Genomic DNA, 15,001 nt, shown 5'->3' on the forward strand with positions numbered 1-15,001 from the left:
TTTTTTTTGGCTTGAGTGGGGTGTAATTCAAGAACCCTACATATAATTGGAAGGGGGGGGGGTCAAATTGGCCTATATATATATTGCACCTACTGGGTTTGAGGGGTATAAATTAATTTGGGGGCTTGAACGAGGGGGGGGGGTACTTCCAAGAACCATACATTCAATTGAAGAGGGGATGAAATTGGCCTATATATATTGCCGTATTGTACCTACTGGGTTTTAGGGGTATAAACTATTTTTGGGCTTGAGGGGGGGGGGTGGTACTTCCAAGAAGCCTTGTTTAATTGGAGAGGGGGGGGGTCAAATTGGCCTATATATATATTGTACCTACTGGGTTTTAGGGGTATAAACTATGTTTTGGCTTGAAGGGGGGGGGTACTTCCAAGAACCCTACATTCAATTGAAGAGGGGATGAAATTGGCCTATATATATTGCCGTATTGTACCTACTGGGTTTTAGGGTATAAACTATTTTTGAGCTTGAGGGGGGGGGGGGTGGTACTTCCAAGAAGCCTTGTTTAATTGGAGAAGGGGGGGGGGGTCAAATTGGCCTATATATATATTGTACCTACTGGGTTTTAGGGGTATAAACTATGTTTTGGCTTGAAGGGGGGGGGGTCAAATTGGCCTATGTATATATATATATTGCACCTAATTGGTTTGAGGGGTATAAATTATTTGGGGGGCTTGAACGGGGGGGGGGGGGTACTTCCAAGAACCATACATTCAATTGAAGAGGGGATGAAATTGGCCTATATATATTGCCGTATTGTACCTACTGGGTTTTAGGGGTATAAACTATTTTTTTGGCTGGGGGGGGTACTTCCAAGAACCCTACATTTGATTAGAGAGAGGATGAAATTGGCCTATACTGTATTGTACCTACTGGGTTTTAGGGGTATAAACTATTTTTGGGCTTGAGGGGGGGGGGGTGGTACTTCCAAGAAGCCTTGTTTAATTGGAGAGGGGGGGGGGGTCAAATTGGCCTATATATATATTGTACCTACTGGGTTTTAGGGGTATAAACTATTTTTGGACTTGAGGGGGGGGTGGTACTTCCAAGAAGCCTTGTTTAATTGGAGAGGGGGGGGGGTGGGTCAAATTGGCCTATATATATATATATTGTACCTACTGGGTTTTAGGGGTATAAATTATTTGGGGGGCTTGAACGGGGGGGGGGGTACTTCCAAGAACCCTACATTCAATTGAAGAGGGGATGAAATTGGCCTATATATATTGCCGTATTGTACCTACTGGGTTTTAGGGGTATAAACTATTTTTGAGCTTGAGGGGGGGGGGGTGGTACTTCCAAGAAGCCTTGTTTAATTGGAGAGGGGGGGGGGTCAAATTGGCCTATATATATATTGTACCTACTGGGTTTTAGGGGTATAAACTATGTTTTGGCTTGAAGGGGGGGGGGGTACTTCCAAGAACCCTACATTCAATTGAAGAGGGGATGAAATTGGCCTATCTATATTACCGTATTGTACCTACTGGGTTTTAGGGGTATAAACTATTTTTTGGCTTGGGGGGGGGGGGGTACTTCCAAGAACCCTACATTTGATTAGAGAGAGGATGAAATTGGCCTATACCGCATTGTACCTACTGGGTTTTAGGGGTATAAACTATTTTTGGGCTTGAGGGGGGGGGTACTTCCAAGAAGCCTTATTTAATTGGAGAGGGGGGGGGTCAAATTGGCCTATATAAATATTGCACCTACTGGGATTGAGGGGTATAAATTATTTGGGGGGCTTGAAGGGGGGGGGGTACTTGCAAGAACCCTACATTTAATTGGAAGGGGGTCAAATTGGCCTATATATATTGTACCTACTGGGTTTTAGGGGTATAAACTATGTTTTGGCTTGAAGGGGGGGGGGTACTTCCAAGAACCCTACATTCAATTGAAGAGGGGATGAAATTGGCCTATATATATTACCGTATTGTATCTACTGGGTTTTAGGGGTATAAACTATTTTTTGGCTTGAGGGGGGGGTGGTACTTCCAAGAAGCCCTGTTTAATTGGAGAGGGGGGGGGGGTCAAATTGGCATATATATATATTGTACCTACTGGGTTTTAGGGGTATAAATTATTTGGGGGGCTTGAAGGGGGGGGGGTACTTCCAAGAACCCTACATTCAATTGAAGAGGGGATGAAATTGGCCTATATATATTACCGTATTGTACCTACTGGGTTTTAGGGGTATAAACTATTTTTTGGCTTGAGGGGGGGTGGTACTTCCAAGAAGCCCTGTTTAATTGGAGAGGGGGGGGGGGTCAAATTGGCATATATATATATATTGTACCTACTGGGTTTTAGGGGTATAAATTATTTGGGGGGCTTGAAGGGGGGGGGGGTACTTCCAAGAACCCTACATTCAATTGAAGAGGGGATGAAATTGGCCTATATATATTACCGTATTGTACCTACTGTGATTTAGGGGTATAAACTATGTTTTGGCTTGAAGGGGGGGGGGGTACTTCCAAGAACCCTACATTCGATTGAAGAGGGGATGAAATTGGCCTATATATATTACCGTATTGTACCTACTGGGTTTTAGGGGTATAAACTATTTTTGGGCTTGAGTGGGGGGGTGGTACTTCCAAGAAGCCTTGTTTAATTGGAGAGGGGGGGGGGGGTCAAATTGGCCTATATATATATTGTACCTACTGGGTTTTAGGGGTATAAATTATTTGGGGGGCTTGAAGGGGGGGGGGTACTTTCAAGAACCCTACATTCAATTGAAGAGGGGATGAAATTGGCCTATACCGTATTGTACCTACTGGGTTTTAGGGGTATAAACTATTTTTTGGCTTGAGGGGGGGGGGGGTACTTCCAAAAAGCCTTATCTAATTGGAGAGGGGGGGGGGGTCAAATTGGCCTATATATATATTGCACCTACTGGGTTTGAGGGGTATAAATTATTTGGGGGGCTTTAAGGGGGGGGGGGGGTACTTGCAAGAACCCTACATTTAATTGGAAGGGGGTCAAATTGGCCTATATATGTTGTACCTACTGGGTTTTAGGGGTATAAACTATGTTTTGGCTTGAAGGGGGGGGGTACTTCCAAGAACCCTACATTCAATTGAAGAGGGGATGAAATTGGCCTATATATATTACCGTATTGTACCTACTGGGTTTTAGGGGTATAAACTATTTTTTGGCTTGAGGGGGGGTGGTACTTCCAAGAAGCCTTGTTTAATTGGAGAGGGGGGGGGGGTCAAATTGGCATATATATATATTGTACCTACTGGGTTTTAGGGGTATAAATTATTTGGGGGGCTTGAAGGGGGGGGGGGGGGGGTACTTCCAAGAACCCTACATTCAATTGAAGAGGGGATGAAATCGGCCTATACCGTATTGTACCTACTGGGTTTTAGGGGTATAAACTATTTTTTTGGCTGGGGGGGGGTACTTCCAAGAACCCTACATTTGATTAGAGAGAGGATGAAATTGGCCTATACCGTATTGTACCTACTGGGTTTTAGGGGTATAAACTATTTTTTGGCTTGAGGGGGGGGGGTACTTCCAAAAAGCCTTATCTAATTGGAGAGGGGGGGGGGGTCAAATTGGCCTATATATATATTGCACCTACTGGGTTTGAGGGGTATAAATTATTTGGGGGGCTTTAAGGGGGGGGGGGGTACTTGCAGGAACCCTACATTTAATTGGAAGGGGGTCAAATTGGCCTATATATGTTGTACCTACTGGGTTTTAGGGGTATAAACTATGTTTTGGCTTGAAGGGGGGGGGGGTACTTCCAAGAACCCTACATTCAATTGAAGATAACTACGCAAGTGATATACGCATGCGCAGCGGAATGGAGTGAACGCGCCATTTTTGAGCTCTCGCCACCTTGTTATGTTTCACCATTATTTTCTATTTGGAACCACTAAATGCGGTGAGTGAACTTATTCTACTTGAAACTGACTGTGCTTGGGAATCATTGACCTTAGAAAACATTTTCTACCTCATGAAGAAAACCTATGATTTGAGAAGCAAAATGCCGGGACCAGCTCAACGTAATGCGAACGCTACACAAAGCCAACGCCCTAAATCGCCAGTTACTAATACGAGTGTTACAGTGCCACGTATGCAGTCTGAAGACTCGCCATCGATTCAACCTACACTTGCAGACCTCCAAAAATCACTGAGTGAGTTTTCTGGCAAGGTTTGCACCAAATTGGATGAGATTCACACAGATATTACGTGCATGAAAAAGAAAATGGCAGATTTGGAGGCAGCAGTGGCTGACAACGCGGCTCGAGTCTTAGACATCGAAAAGGGTAAGCTTCCTGAAATGGGATCAAAGCTGCAGAAAGAGATCGATCTACTGAACGAGAAGTTATTGCTTTCGGAAATCTACCACAGGAAGGCAAACCTTCTTTTTTATGGCATAGAAAAAAGGCCTAATGAAAATGTAGAAAGGGCTCTACGTGAAGCTTTTAAAGCCATTGGCTTGAGTGGAGAAGAAGCTGAATCAATTGCTCTCAACAATGCTCATCGTCTACCCAACAGGAATGTAACCAATAATGCTCCCCAGCCAATAATTGCTAAATTCATCTACATGGCTCAGAGAAATCGATTGTTGTCTGCTTTCGAGGGAAGAACCGTCAACCGCCGAGGAAATGAACAGGAAATCGCCAGGCCTAATCCACGGATCACCGTACGCACAGACCTACCACCGGCACTCAAAGCACAACGAAGCATCCTAGCGACCAAAGCATACAACCTGCGGAAAGAGAACAACTTATCTACTAAGATAGTGGTTACTGGCACCAAAGTCGCACTCCTCACGAAAGAAAAGAACTCCACAGCTGAATGGAAGGCCTACAAAGAATAACTTGGTGAGTTTAAAGTCATCATTAACTAACCATCTCGACGTATTGACTCATCACTATTTTGCCTTCCTTGGCTTCTTGCACCAGCTCCATTATATTGTTTTTAATCGCTCACCAATGCTATTATAAATTTATATCGATATAAAATATGTGTTAAGGGAAAAGTACCATCCTACCTGTTGTGATATTGCCATGTGTGCTTTTCGATTGATGGTGAAGTTCTTATTCTTTTTTACGGAATATTCTATGTATTTTCATACACCAAAAAATAAATAACAGGAAAAATCCAAATGTGTACCTGTACATAATGTGGATATTTGGTTTTGACCTATAGGCTAAAGTAAGTTGAATACTTCCAATCGATTACTCCCAATTTCCATCAAAATAGTGATATATAAAAAAGTACAAACTTACTTTTTTGTAATGATGCCACATGGTGAATTTCTCAACCCTTTTGTATTGAAAGGACAACATGTTTCATTTATTAAACTACAAAGTAATTCAAAATATGTAAAGGCTAAACAAATTGAATACTTACAATCGATTGCTGGAATTCCCCCCTGAGAATGTAACTTTCATGATTAATGGCTTGCTATTCGAATACCAGCAGTCGATTGCTAAAGTCAATTGAACTTGTACAATCGATTACAGGTCCTTTATTTTGTTATGTATCTTACCAAGCTACACTCATGAAGCACCATCAGACAAGTATAATCAAGACTGACTAAAATTTCAGCAATTAGTGTATTGGTTACAATGCTCATCAATTCCGTTAAAAACTTACCTCAATGGATTTATATATGTAAAGGAAAATTGATCATTTTCTGTATGCGATTTGACTTATTGTGAATCAAATCTATCATAAATTTATATCAACATAGAATATGTGTTGAGGTAAAAGTACCAACTTACCTGTTGTGATGTTGCCATGTGTGCCTTTCGAATGATGGTGAATTTCTCAATCTTTTTTACGAAATGGTCTATATGTTTTCATACACCAAAAGAAAAAGAAATGATCCAGAATGTGTGCCTGTACATGTTTTGGATTGTTTTTGTTTTAGCCTGTTTGCCGAAGTAAGTCGAATACTTCCAATCGATTACTAGCACCTGTAAATTTACATCAATATAGTGATAAAAAAGTACCAACTTACTTTTTGTAATGTTGCCATGTGTGAGTTTCGACTTATGGTGAATTTCTCAACCCTTTTGTATTGAATGGACAACACTTTTTTTTTTTTTTTTTTTCATTTATTAAACTACTTAATGATTCAAAACAGCAAAGGCTAAACAAATCAAATATTTACAATCGATTGTTGGAACTCCTACTTGAGAAAGTAACTTTCAAGATTAATGGCTTGCTATTCGATTACCGGCAATCGATTGCTGCCAAGTTCACCATTTCATACACTTATTGCATTCTAGATGGCTTGATGCCTGCTTTATTTTCGCCTTTGGTGATATTGCAATCTTCGAAGTCAATGCGTAGCAAAATTTAGTATTACAATGCAGGTAAAGTCAATTGAACTTGTACAATCGATTACAGGTAGTTACTTTGTTTTGTCAAGATATGTAAAGGCTAAACAAATCGATTACTTACAATCGATTGCTGAAACTTCCACTTGAAAAATAACCTTCAAGATTAATGACTTGCTATTTGATTACCGGCAATCGATTGCTGCCAAGTTCACCATTCCATACACTTTTTGCATTCTAGATGGCTTGATGCCTTCTTTATTTTCGCCTTTGGCGATCTTGCAATCTTAGACGTCAATGCGTAGTAAAATCTAACATTACAATGCAGGTAGACTCGGTTGAACTTGTACAATCGATTATAGGTCGTTTCATTATTTTGCCTCTAATAATGGATACTAAATATAAGTGACGACATTTTCTAATGAGTTGTGTTGTATTAATCAATCCGCTTTATTATATAATCATGTTAATGCAGAATGGATTGTTCTAAAAATATATATCTTACCAAGCTACCATCATGAAGCACCATCAGACAAGTTTAATCGAGACTGACCAAAATTTCAGCATTTAGTGTATTGATTATATTGCTCATCATTTCCGTTGAAAACATACCTCAATAAATTTATATCTGTAAAGGAAATTGGTCTTACCATGTAGGCGATTCGACTTATTTTCAATCAATTCTATTCTAAATTTATATCAATATAGAATATGTGTAAAGTGAAAAGTATCAACTTACCTGTTGTGATGTTGCCATGTGTGCTTTTCGTATGATGGTGAATTTCTCAATCTTTTTTACGAAATGGTCTATATGTTTTCATACACCAAAAGAAAAAAAAAAATATCCAGGATGTGTGCCTGTACATGTTTTGGATTGTTTTGGTTTTAGCCTGTTTGCCGAAGTAAGTTTAATACTTCCAATCGATTACTAGCACTTATAAATTTACCAACGAAATTTACATCAATATAGTGATAAAAAAGTACCAAGTTATTTTTGTAATGTTGCCATGTATGGGTTTCGACTTATGGTGAATTTCTCAACCATTTTGTATTGAATGGACAACATTTTTTCATTCATTGAAGTACATAATGATTCAAAATATGTAATGGCTGAAGAAATACTTACAATCGATTGCTGGAATTCACTCTTGAGAAAATAACTTTCATGATTAATGGCTTACTATTTGATTTCCAGCAATCGATTGCTGCCAAGTTCACCATTATGTACACTCTTTGCATTCTGGACGGCTTGATGCCTGATTTATTTTTTGCCTTTTGTGATATTGCAATCTTTTAAATTAATACATAACAAAATTTAACATTACAACACAGGTAAAGTCAGTCGAACTTGTGCAACCGATTACAGGTAGTTACATGTACTTTGCTTTGTTTATAATAATGGATACTAAATTTAAGAAAAAAAAAAAAATCAATGTTAAAGTGTCAGTGACCTTACTCATTATGATATTTTTGTGTACGTAATCGTTGAATGATCTATGTAGCTATACTTGTTAGGTACTGTATATAGCTAATTATTGTAATGTTGTAGGAAAAAAACAATTTGTCTAATTTATTTTCAATATACGAAAGAACCTTTAAATACTTTTTGCTGTCAATATTCTTGCATGTACATGCTCAGTGGTATTTATTTTAAATCACTTTAGTATATAACTGTCTCTGTATCCATTTTTCTCAAAGGCATTGTACTAGCCTTGCCTCGCACCACATGTTTGCTTAATTTCGTTAATTGTAATCCAACAAGAAATACTCTTTAATACCTGTACTGAATTTAATCGATCTGTTACCCGCAATTTTACACTGCATGTATTCCGATTTTTACTATTCTTTTTAATTTATGTTTGGTTCTTTGACTAAGGTTTATCGATAGATTTTTATAGAATTATTTAGACAGGTTTCATTTCTTTATTCACTTTTGTGATTACAACAATTCTGGTTCTACTTTCTGTTAACGTTAAGGTGGCCAGATGCTCGCAGGTTAGGACTTCATTGACCTCCCGTATGATTTGCTATCATTGTCATCATCATCATTACCACCACCACCATCATCATCATCATCATCATCATCACCACCACCATCATCATCATCATCATCATCATCATCATCATCATCATCATCACCACCACCATCATCATCATCATCATACTGTTCCGGCACAGAAAATTTACATACAAATCAGTTATCATATCTTCGATCTTAAAATCTTGGTAATATCGTTTTTTCTTCACGAGTAATGACATAGACATTTTTTCTATTTTCAATACAAACAATGCATCATGTAATAAATATTACTCAACTGAAGATTTTACTTCTAAATTTAGAGACACAGAACACAAACTCAGTTTGCTTCACGTTAATGCCAGAAGTTTGAACAAAAACTTTGAATCATTGGAATCATTACTCTTTACTCTAAATAATTTCAAATTCTCCATTATCGGTGTCACGGAAACATGGCTTCATAATAATTCACCTAACATATTCAACTTGCAAAACTATAATCTTATAAGGCGAGATCGTGAAGATCAAAGAGGAGGTGGTGTAGCATTTTACATCAATGAACATTTGCAGTTTAAAATAAGAAAAGAAATATCATTAAAACAAAGTGAAACTCTATTCTTAGAAATCATGAAGCCGAAAGGCAAAAATATAATTATTGGATTAGTTTACAGACCCCCTCATGGCAATGCAAATTTATTTTGCGAAGAGCTTGAAATATGCCTTCATACCATAACAAAAGAAGATAAACAAATATATCTAATGGGTGATTTTAACATTGACCTGTTATCCCAAAATAATGACAACGATTTATTCCTACATACTATGCATTCATTTGGTTATTATCCCCACATAGATCAACCGACCAGAATTGATAGCCATTCATCAACACTTATCGACAACATATTTTCAAACATACTAAACAGAGATACTTCCAGCGGACTAATAATATCTGATATAGCTGATCATTTACCGGTTTTCTTATTATGTGATAATGATATTTCAAAAGAAAATTCACCTAAATCTACAATGTATAGTAAAGAATCTCCAATAAATATTGAATCGTTTAAAAGTGATCTTGCGATTGAGGAATGGTTAGATGTATTTAATGAGTCAAATTCAGATATTGCTTACACAAATTTTAACCAAAAATTGCAGAAATATTACGATAAAAATTTTCCTCTATCACCTATCAAAAAAAGAAAAGCAAAAATGCCATGGATTACTAAAGCTATTCTACGATCCATACATACCAGAAATAAACTATACAAGACATTTTTAAAGAACCCTTCTATTCAAAACAAAAATAAATATAAAACTTATAGAAATAGACTAACCAATATAATTCGGGCTTCTCGCAAATTGTTTTATTCCGAGAAACTTAACAAAGTTAAATCAAACATGAAAGCCACATGGGAGATCATCAATGATTTGATTGGCAAGAAACCCAAAGTATTACCTAAAGACAATTTCACAGTTCATGCTGCTGCAATAAATTCAGATGATGTAGCTGATACCTTTAATTCCTTTTTCGTTAACATAGGACCCTCTTTGGCAAACAACCTTGCCAGACCAAACCAAAGTTTTGCAAAATTTCTTCCCACACCCATCAATTCTTCCCTATTCTTTAACCCCACAAATGTTCAGGAAATAATTGAAATAACAAAAAATCTCAAATCCAGCAAATCAAAGGGATATGATAGAATTAGTACTTTCCTCCTTAAGCAGATCATACATTATATTGTCACTCCATTGTGTCATATTTTTAATTTGTCGATCAGCACCGGTAAATGTCCAGATCCCCTTAAAATTGCAAAGGTAAATCCTGTTTTAAAAAAAGACAATCCACATGAAATAACAAATTATAGGCCTATTTCTATTCTCCCCAGCATATCCAAAATATTAGAGAAGATTATTTACAAAAGACTTTATAAGTTCCTAGATACTTTTCAGTTTCTAAATTCAAACCAATATGGATTCAGGAAAGGGCATTCAACTGATCAGGCTTTAATACAAATATACGATAAAATTACAAATGCAATGACAAATAAAGAACACATAATAGGAGTATTCATGGACCTAAGCAAAGCATTCGACACTCTTGACCACCAGATTTTACTTAAAAAACTTGAAAATTATGGAATTCGGGGAATCACACTATCATGGTTTGAGAGTTATTTGACTGATAGAAAACAATATGTCACTCACAATAATATTTCTTCTAATTTTCAGACAATAAAATGCGGAGTTCCACAAGGATCGATCCTTGGCCCCCTACTTTTCCTTATATATATTAATGATTTGACTACTGTAACGCCTTTATTATCATTTGTATTATTTGCCGATGACACAAACATTTTTTGTTCACACACTAGCTTAGAAACTTTAGTAGATACATTTAATCGTGAATTACCTAAACTATCTTTATGGTTTAAATGTAATAGGCTATCACTTAATATAGACAAAACAAACTTTATGTATTTTAAGCATACAAGTTCACATATTACTGAGTTTCCATACGACATAAGCATAGATAATATTCCACTCAAAAGGAAAAAAGAAACAAAGTTTTTAGGTGTCACAATAGATGAAAATTTAAATTGGAATGAACATATACGTTGTATAACTACTAACATCTCCAGAAACGTAGGTGTACTTTACAAAATGAAAAACATAATTCCTCATACTACACTCGTTTTACTCTACAATTCATTGATATTGCCGTATATATCGTACTGCAATATAGTTTGGGCAACGTGTGCAAAAACTAGAATTAATACAATATATTTATTACAGAAAAAAGCAATTCGAATTTGTACTAATTCGCAATATTTATCACACACAAATCCATTATTCCATAAACTAAAGACTCTAACTATTTTTGACATAAATTCATTTCAAAGCTTACTGCTTATGTTCAAATACGTAAATAACATGCTCCCACCTTCATTTCACAATTTTTATACTATGAACACATCTATCCATTCATACCCTACGCGGAACTCTTCTAATTTCCATTTAATCAACCCCAAATTGCTTATTGCGCAGAGATCCATAAGACACCATGGTCCTGATTTGTGGAACTCTCTACCAGAATCTATAAAAAGATCCACGTCCCTTTACTCATTTAAAGCAAACGTTAAATCCATGTTGATATCAGAATATTTGAAGTAAAATTTCTGTGTCGTTGTGTCATTAAAGCATCATCACCATCATCATCCTCTCCATCACCTTCATCTTCACCATTTCACCGTCATCTTCATCCTTATCATCTCCATCTTCAATGCTCAAATTAGATTACTGCTGTTTTTCATAAAATGTACTGTGTATCGATTCTGCTGTATTAATGTATTATATTAATCAATGAGTTTTAACCTGGGGTTGTCATTTTTTCAAGCAATCTGCTTATGATGACAATCCTTCTCCTGCAAATTGTAAATGTTAACTAATTTGGTATGAGATCAATTTTGTTTGTAATGATAATTTTAGTACATTTAGTTATGATTCATGCCAAAAAAATTATCAATATACTATGTTTGTTATGTTATGGAAAATGTATTCTATACGAATGATGTAATTGCAGAAGTAAACAATAAAATCAAATCAAAGAGGGGATGAAATTGGCCTGTATATATTACCGTATTGTACCTACTTGGTTTTAGGGGTATAAACTATTTTTTTGGCTTGAAGGGGGGGGGGGTACTTCCAAGAACCCTACATTTAATTGGAGAGGGGATGAAATTGGCCTATACCGTATTGTACCTACTGGGTTTTAGGGGTATAAACTATTTTTTGGCTGGGGGGGGGGGGCGAGGGACGGTGATTACAGTCCCTTACATGTCAATTGAAGAGGGGATGAAATTGGAATATACAGTATATCATCGTATTGTACCTACTGATAAATTCTGTCTTTTACCTTCAACGAAAAAGCAGCACTTTTCGCCCGATAGGGGGGGGGGGATATGAATGAAAAATATTTTTTAGTTCATTAACTTCCTGTTGGTGAAAGCTGGTTCTGCTCTTGATTACCATAAAAAAAGATGAGATTTTGATCGTACACTTTTCTTTTAGAAGAATAATTGATTCTACGATTTTTCTGAAATATGTTGATTGTTTCTGATTCATGCAAATTGTGAGAATTAGCTGCAAAATGCATTACCGACACTACGACGGGGACGTTTCTCACACAGTGTCATAAAGGTAGCTCTGAAAAGAGCTGTTGGGTTCATTAGGTTCGTTGTGGATCCAGAGTTCATTGAAGAAATGAAAAAGCGTTGGTCTCTTTTAAATTCAGGTCCTCATCTCCAAACTTCGACGTAACTGGTGTTCTTTGATTATCACTGGAAATTCTTGTTCATTCGTGACTGATTGGTTCCTCCTCTTTCTAGTCACTCGCTTTGAAGGTCTTCTGCTCCTCGTCTGTTGTGTAAGGCCACGTCTTGATCCTCTGCTATACAGATCGGGGGAGGGGGGAGTAAAACCCCCTCCCCAAAGAAATCCATGTCCAATGAAAACAAATAAATGGGAAAAGGAAACGAATAGGGTGAAGCATTACTGAACATTCTGGGAAAAAACAGCTAGTCATTATTATCAATGGTTCTTAATAGAGTGATCCGTTTCATTTGGAACAGAAGCCTGTAGGCTTTATGATTTCACTCACAATTTATGCAGGAACATGAAATTAATGTGTGCCGTTGGTTGTGGTTTTAATATCATACCTAGTTAGAACAAATAAAACATACAATGTTATATCCATTCACTAACATAGCTCCCCCACAATAATTGGGTCTACATTATATATAAATGGGGAATAAAACTGAATAAAACTTAATGTCATTTATATTTTCTGGTATGTTTTATTATTGCATTATAAATTTTGTTGGAAAAATGAATAGATAATAAATGAATGAATAAATGAATGAATGAGATGAAAAAGACGACTTAAGTGTAATCACTTCATTGAGTTACATTCCATAAAAGAAAATTGTTACTAACTGTAATCCATCCATGACACTTTCAATTCTTGTCATAAGCAATTAATGTAAACATTTCAATATCATTCTATATTTATGCTAGATAGTATTAATGCCAAATTCTGTCTTTCTGTTTTAGCAAATAAACTGTATATACCTGTACCTTTCTCCAATTAGCAAATGGAGAGTTTTTTTTAAGAAATGTCAACGCATAGGCATTTGGAAGTGGATGGCCCAGTATTCCTGATGCTTCATCGATGACATCACCCCTTCAAAGATTATCACTCCATACACCTGTATGGAGTCAGTTGTTACTCTATTATAAAAATGATCTTTGGACAATCATTGACGACCAATATCTTTACTAAGTATCGACTACAAAATTGCAGCTCGGGTTTTAGCGATATACGTTTACAGAAAATTTTAGCATCATTATTAACTGATCAATGTGGATTTAAACATGTTAAAGGTAGATCGGCATCCGACAATGTTATGCTTGTTCAAGATATGATTGACTCAGTCTTGTAAATTTTATAGTTCCCGTGGCATTATCACTTTTTTCTAGATTTTCTAAAAGCATTCGACAATGTGAACCACTCATTTTTGTTTAAAACATTAAAGTTTAAGGAATGAAGTGCATAAACGAAAGCTCATAGGAAGGGAAAATTGAAAAGGTCAATAACATACTAAAAGCATGGAAATTCAGTCAGCTTACGTGTAACGGTATATTGATTATTATGAATTTCTTAATTGTGCCTCAAATCGTTTATGTTGGTACGTTTTTACAATGCCAGACTTTTTATGCAAGAGTTTACATAAGATAATATATTTTTTATGGAATCCAAAGCTTGAGAAAGTCAAACGTAATATTTGTGTCAGACCGATAGTTGAAGGTGGTCTTGGTATGATCGATCTATATTCGAAGTCAAAATCACCTATATTGTCTTTTATAAATTCCTTTTTTTATAATTATGATACAGTCTGGAATACACTTTTCTCGTTTTAGTTAAGTTACATAGGAGGAATCCCCTACTGTTTTCAAATAAATTGTCATCCAAAACACATGTTCAAGCTTCGTATATAAAAGGGTTTACCAATGTTTTATGCTGAATGTCTATAGAAATGGGCTCACTTACGTTATATATATGAGCCGAATGTTAAAAAAATACATCGTAAAAAATCATCGAATAATAGTAATATTACAATAAATGGACAAGCTTTAAATTTTCAGGAATGGAAAGAAGCTATTCTTATATTAAGTTGTATATACAGATAAATGGAAAGATATATCATATTTAGAAAGTTTATTTTTTGGTTGATGTTGATAATTCAGTATATAATTTTAGATTAAAAAAAAACATTTCCTTATCATTGTTTTCAAAGAATAAGTACCATAAAAGAAAAACAAAATGACTCTCCAGAACAATAAGCTTCGATACATCTGTTGGTGAACGTATTAATATAACTTTCACTAACAGAGCGAGAAAATATTATTTGTTTGTTTTTACCAAAAAAAGAAGGTTAATTTTTATATTTTGGACATCTGGGGCAAACAACTAAATTGCCAGAAGATTTAGTTTGAAAAGATGTCCTTAATTTGTAATAAAAAAACTAAAAGATAACAGAATTAAGCAATTTCAATTTAATAATGTTACGTGAAATATTACCTTCTAGAGACAATTTTAATTTGTACACGTGGA

At 36.0% G+C, this 15,001-nt stretch overlaps 1 long non-coding RNA gene across 1 annotated transcript; it reads right to left on the reverse strand.

Moving 5' to 3' along the window:
- Positions 1–375: 375 nt before the first annotated feature.
- LOC121416438 lies at positions 376–1,083 on the reverse strand. Its single transcript, XR_005970171.1, has 2 exons — positions 778–1,083; positions 376–448 (listed from the first exon to the last, which is right to left on the reverse strand). It is a non-coding gene; the product is annotated as an uncharacterized LOC121416438 (long non-coding RNA).
- Between the last annotated feature and the right edge of the window lie 13,918 nt (positions 1,084–15,001).

The sequence above is a fragment of the Lytechinus variegatus genome, chromosome 6, assembly GCF_018143015.1.
Source record: "Lytechinus variegatus isolate NC3 chromosome 6, Lvar_3.0, whole genome shotgun sequence".
Classification (NCBI taxonomy): Eukaryota; Metazoa; Echinodermata; class Echinoidea; order Temnopleuroida; family Toxopneustidae; genus Lytechinus; species Lytechinus variegatus.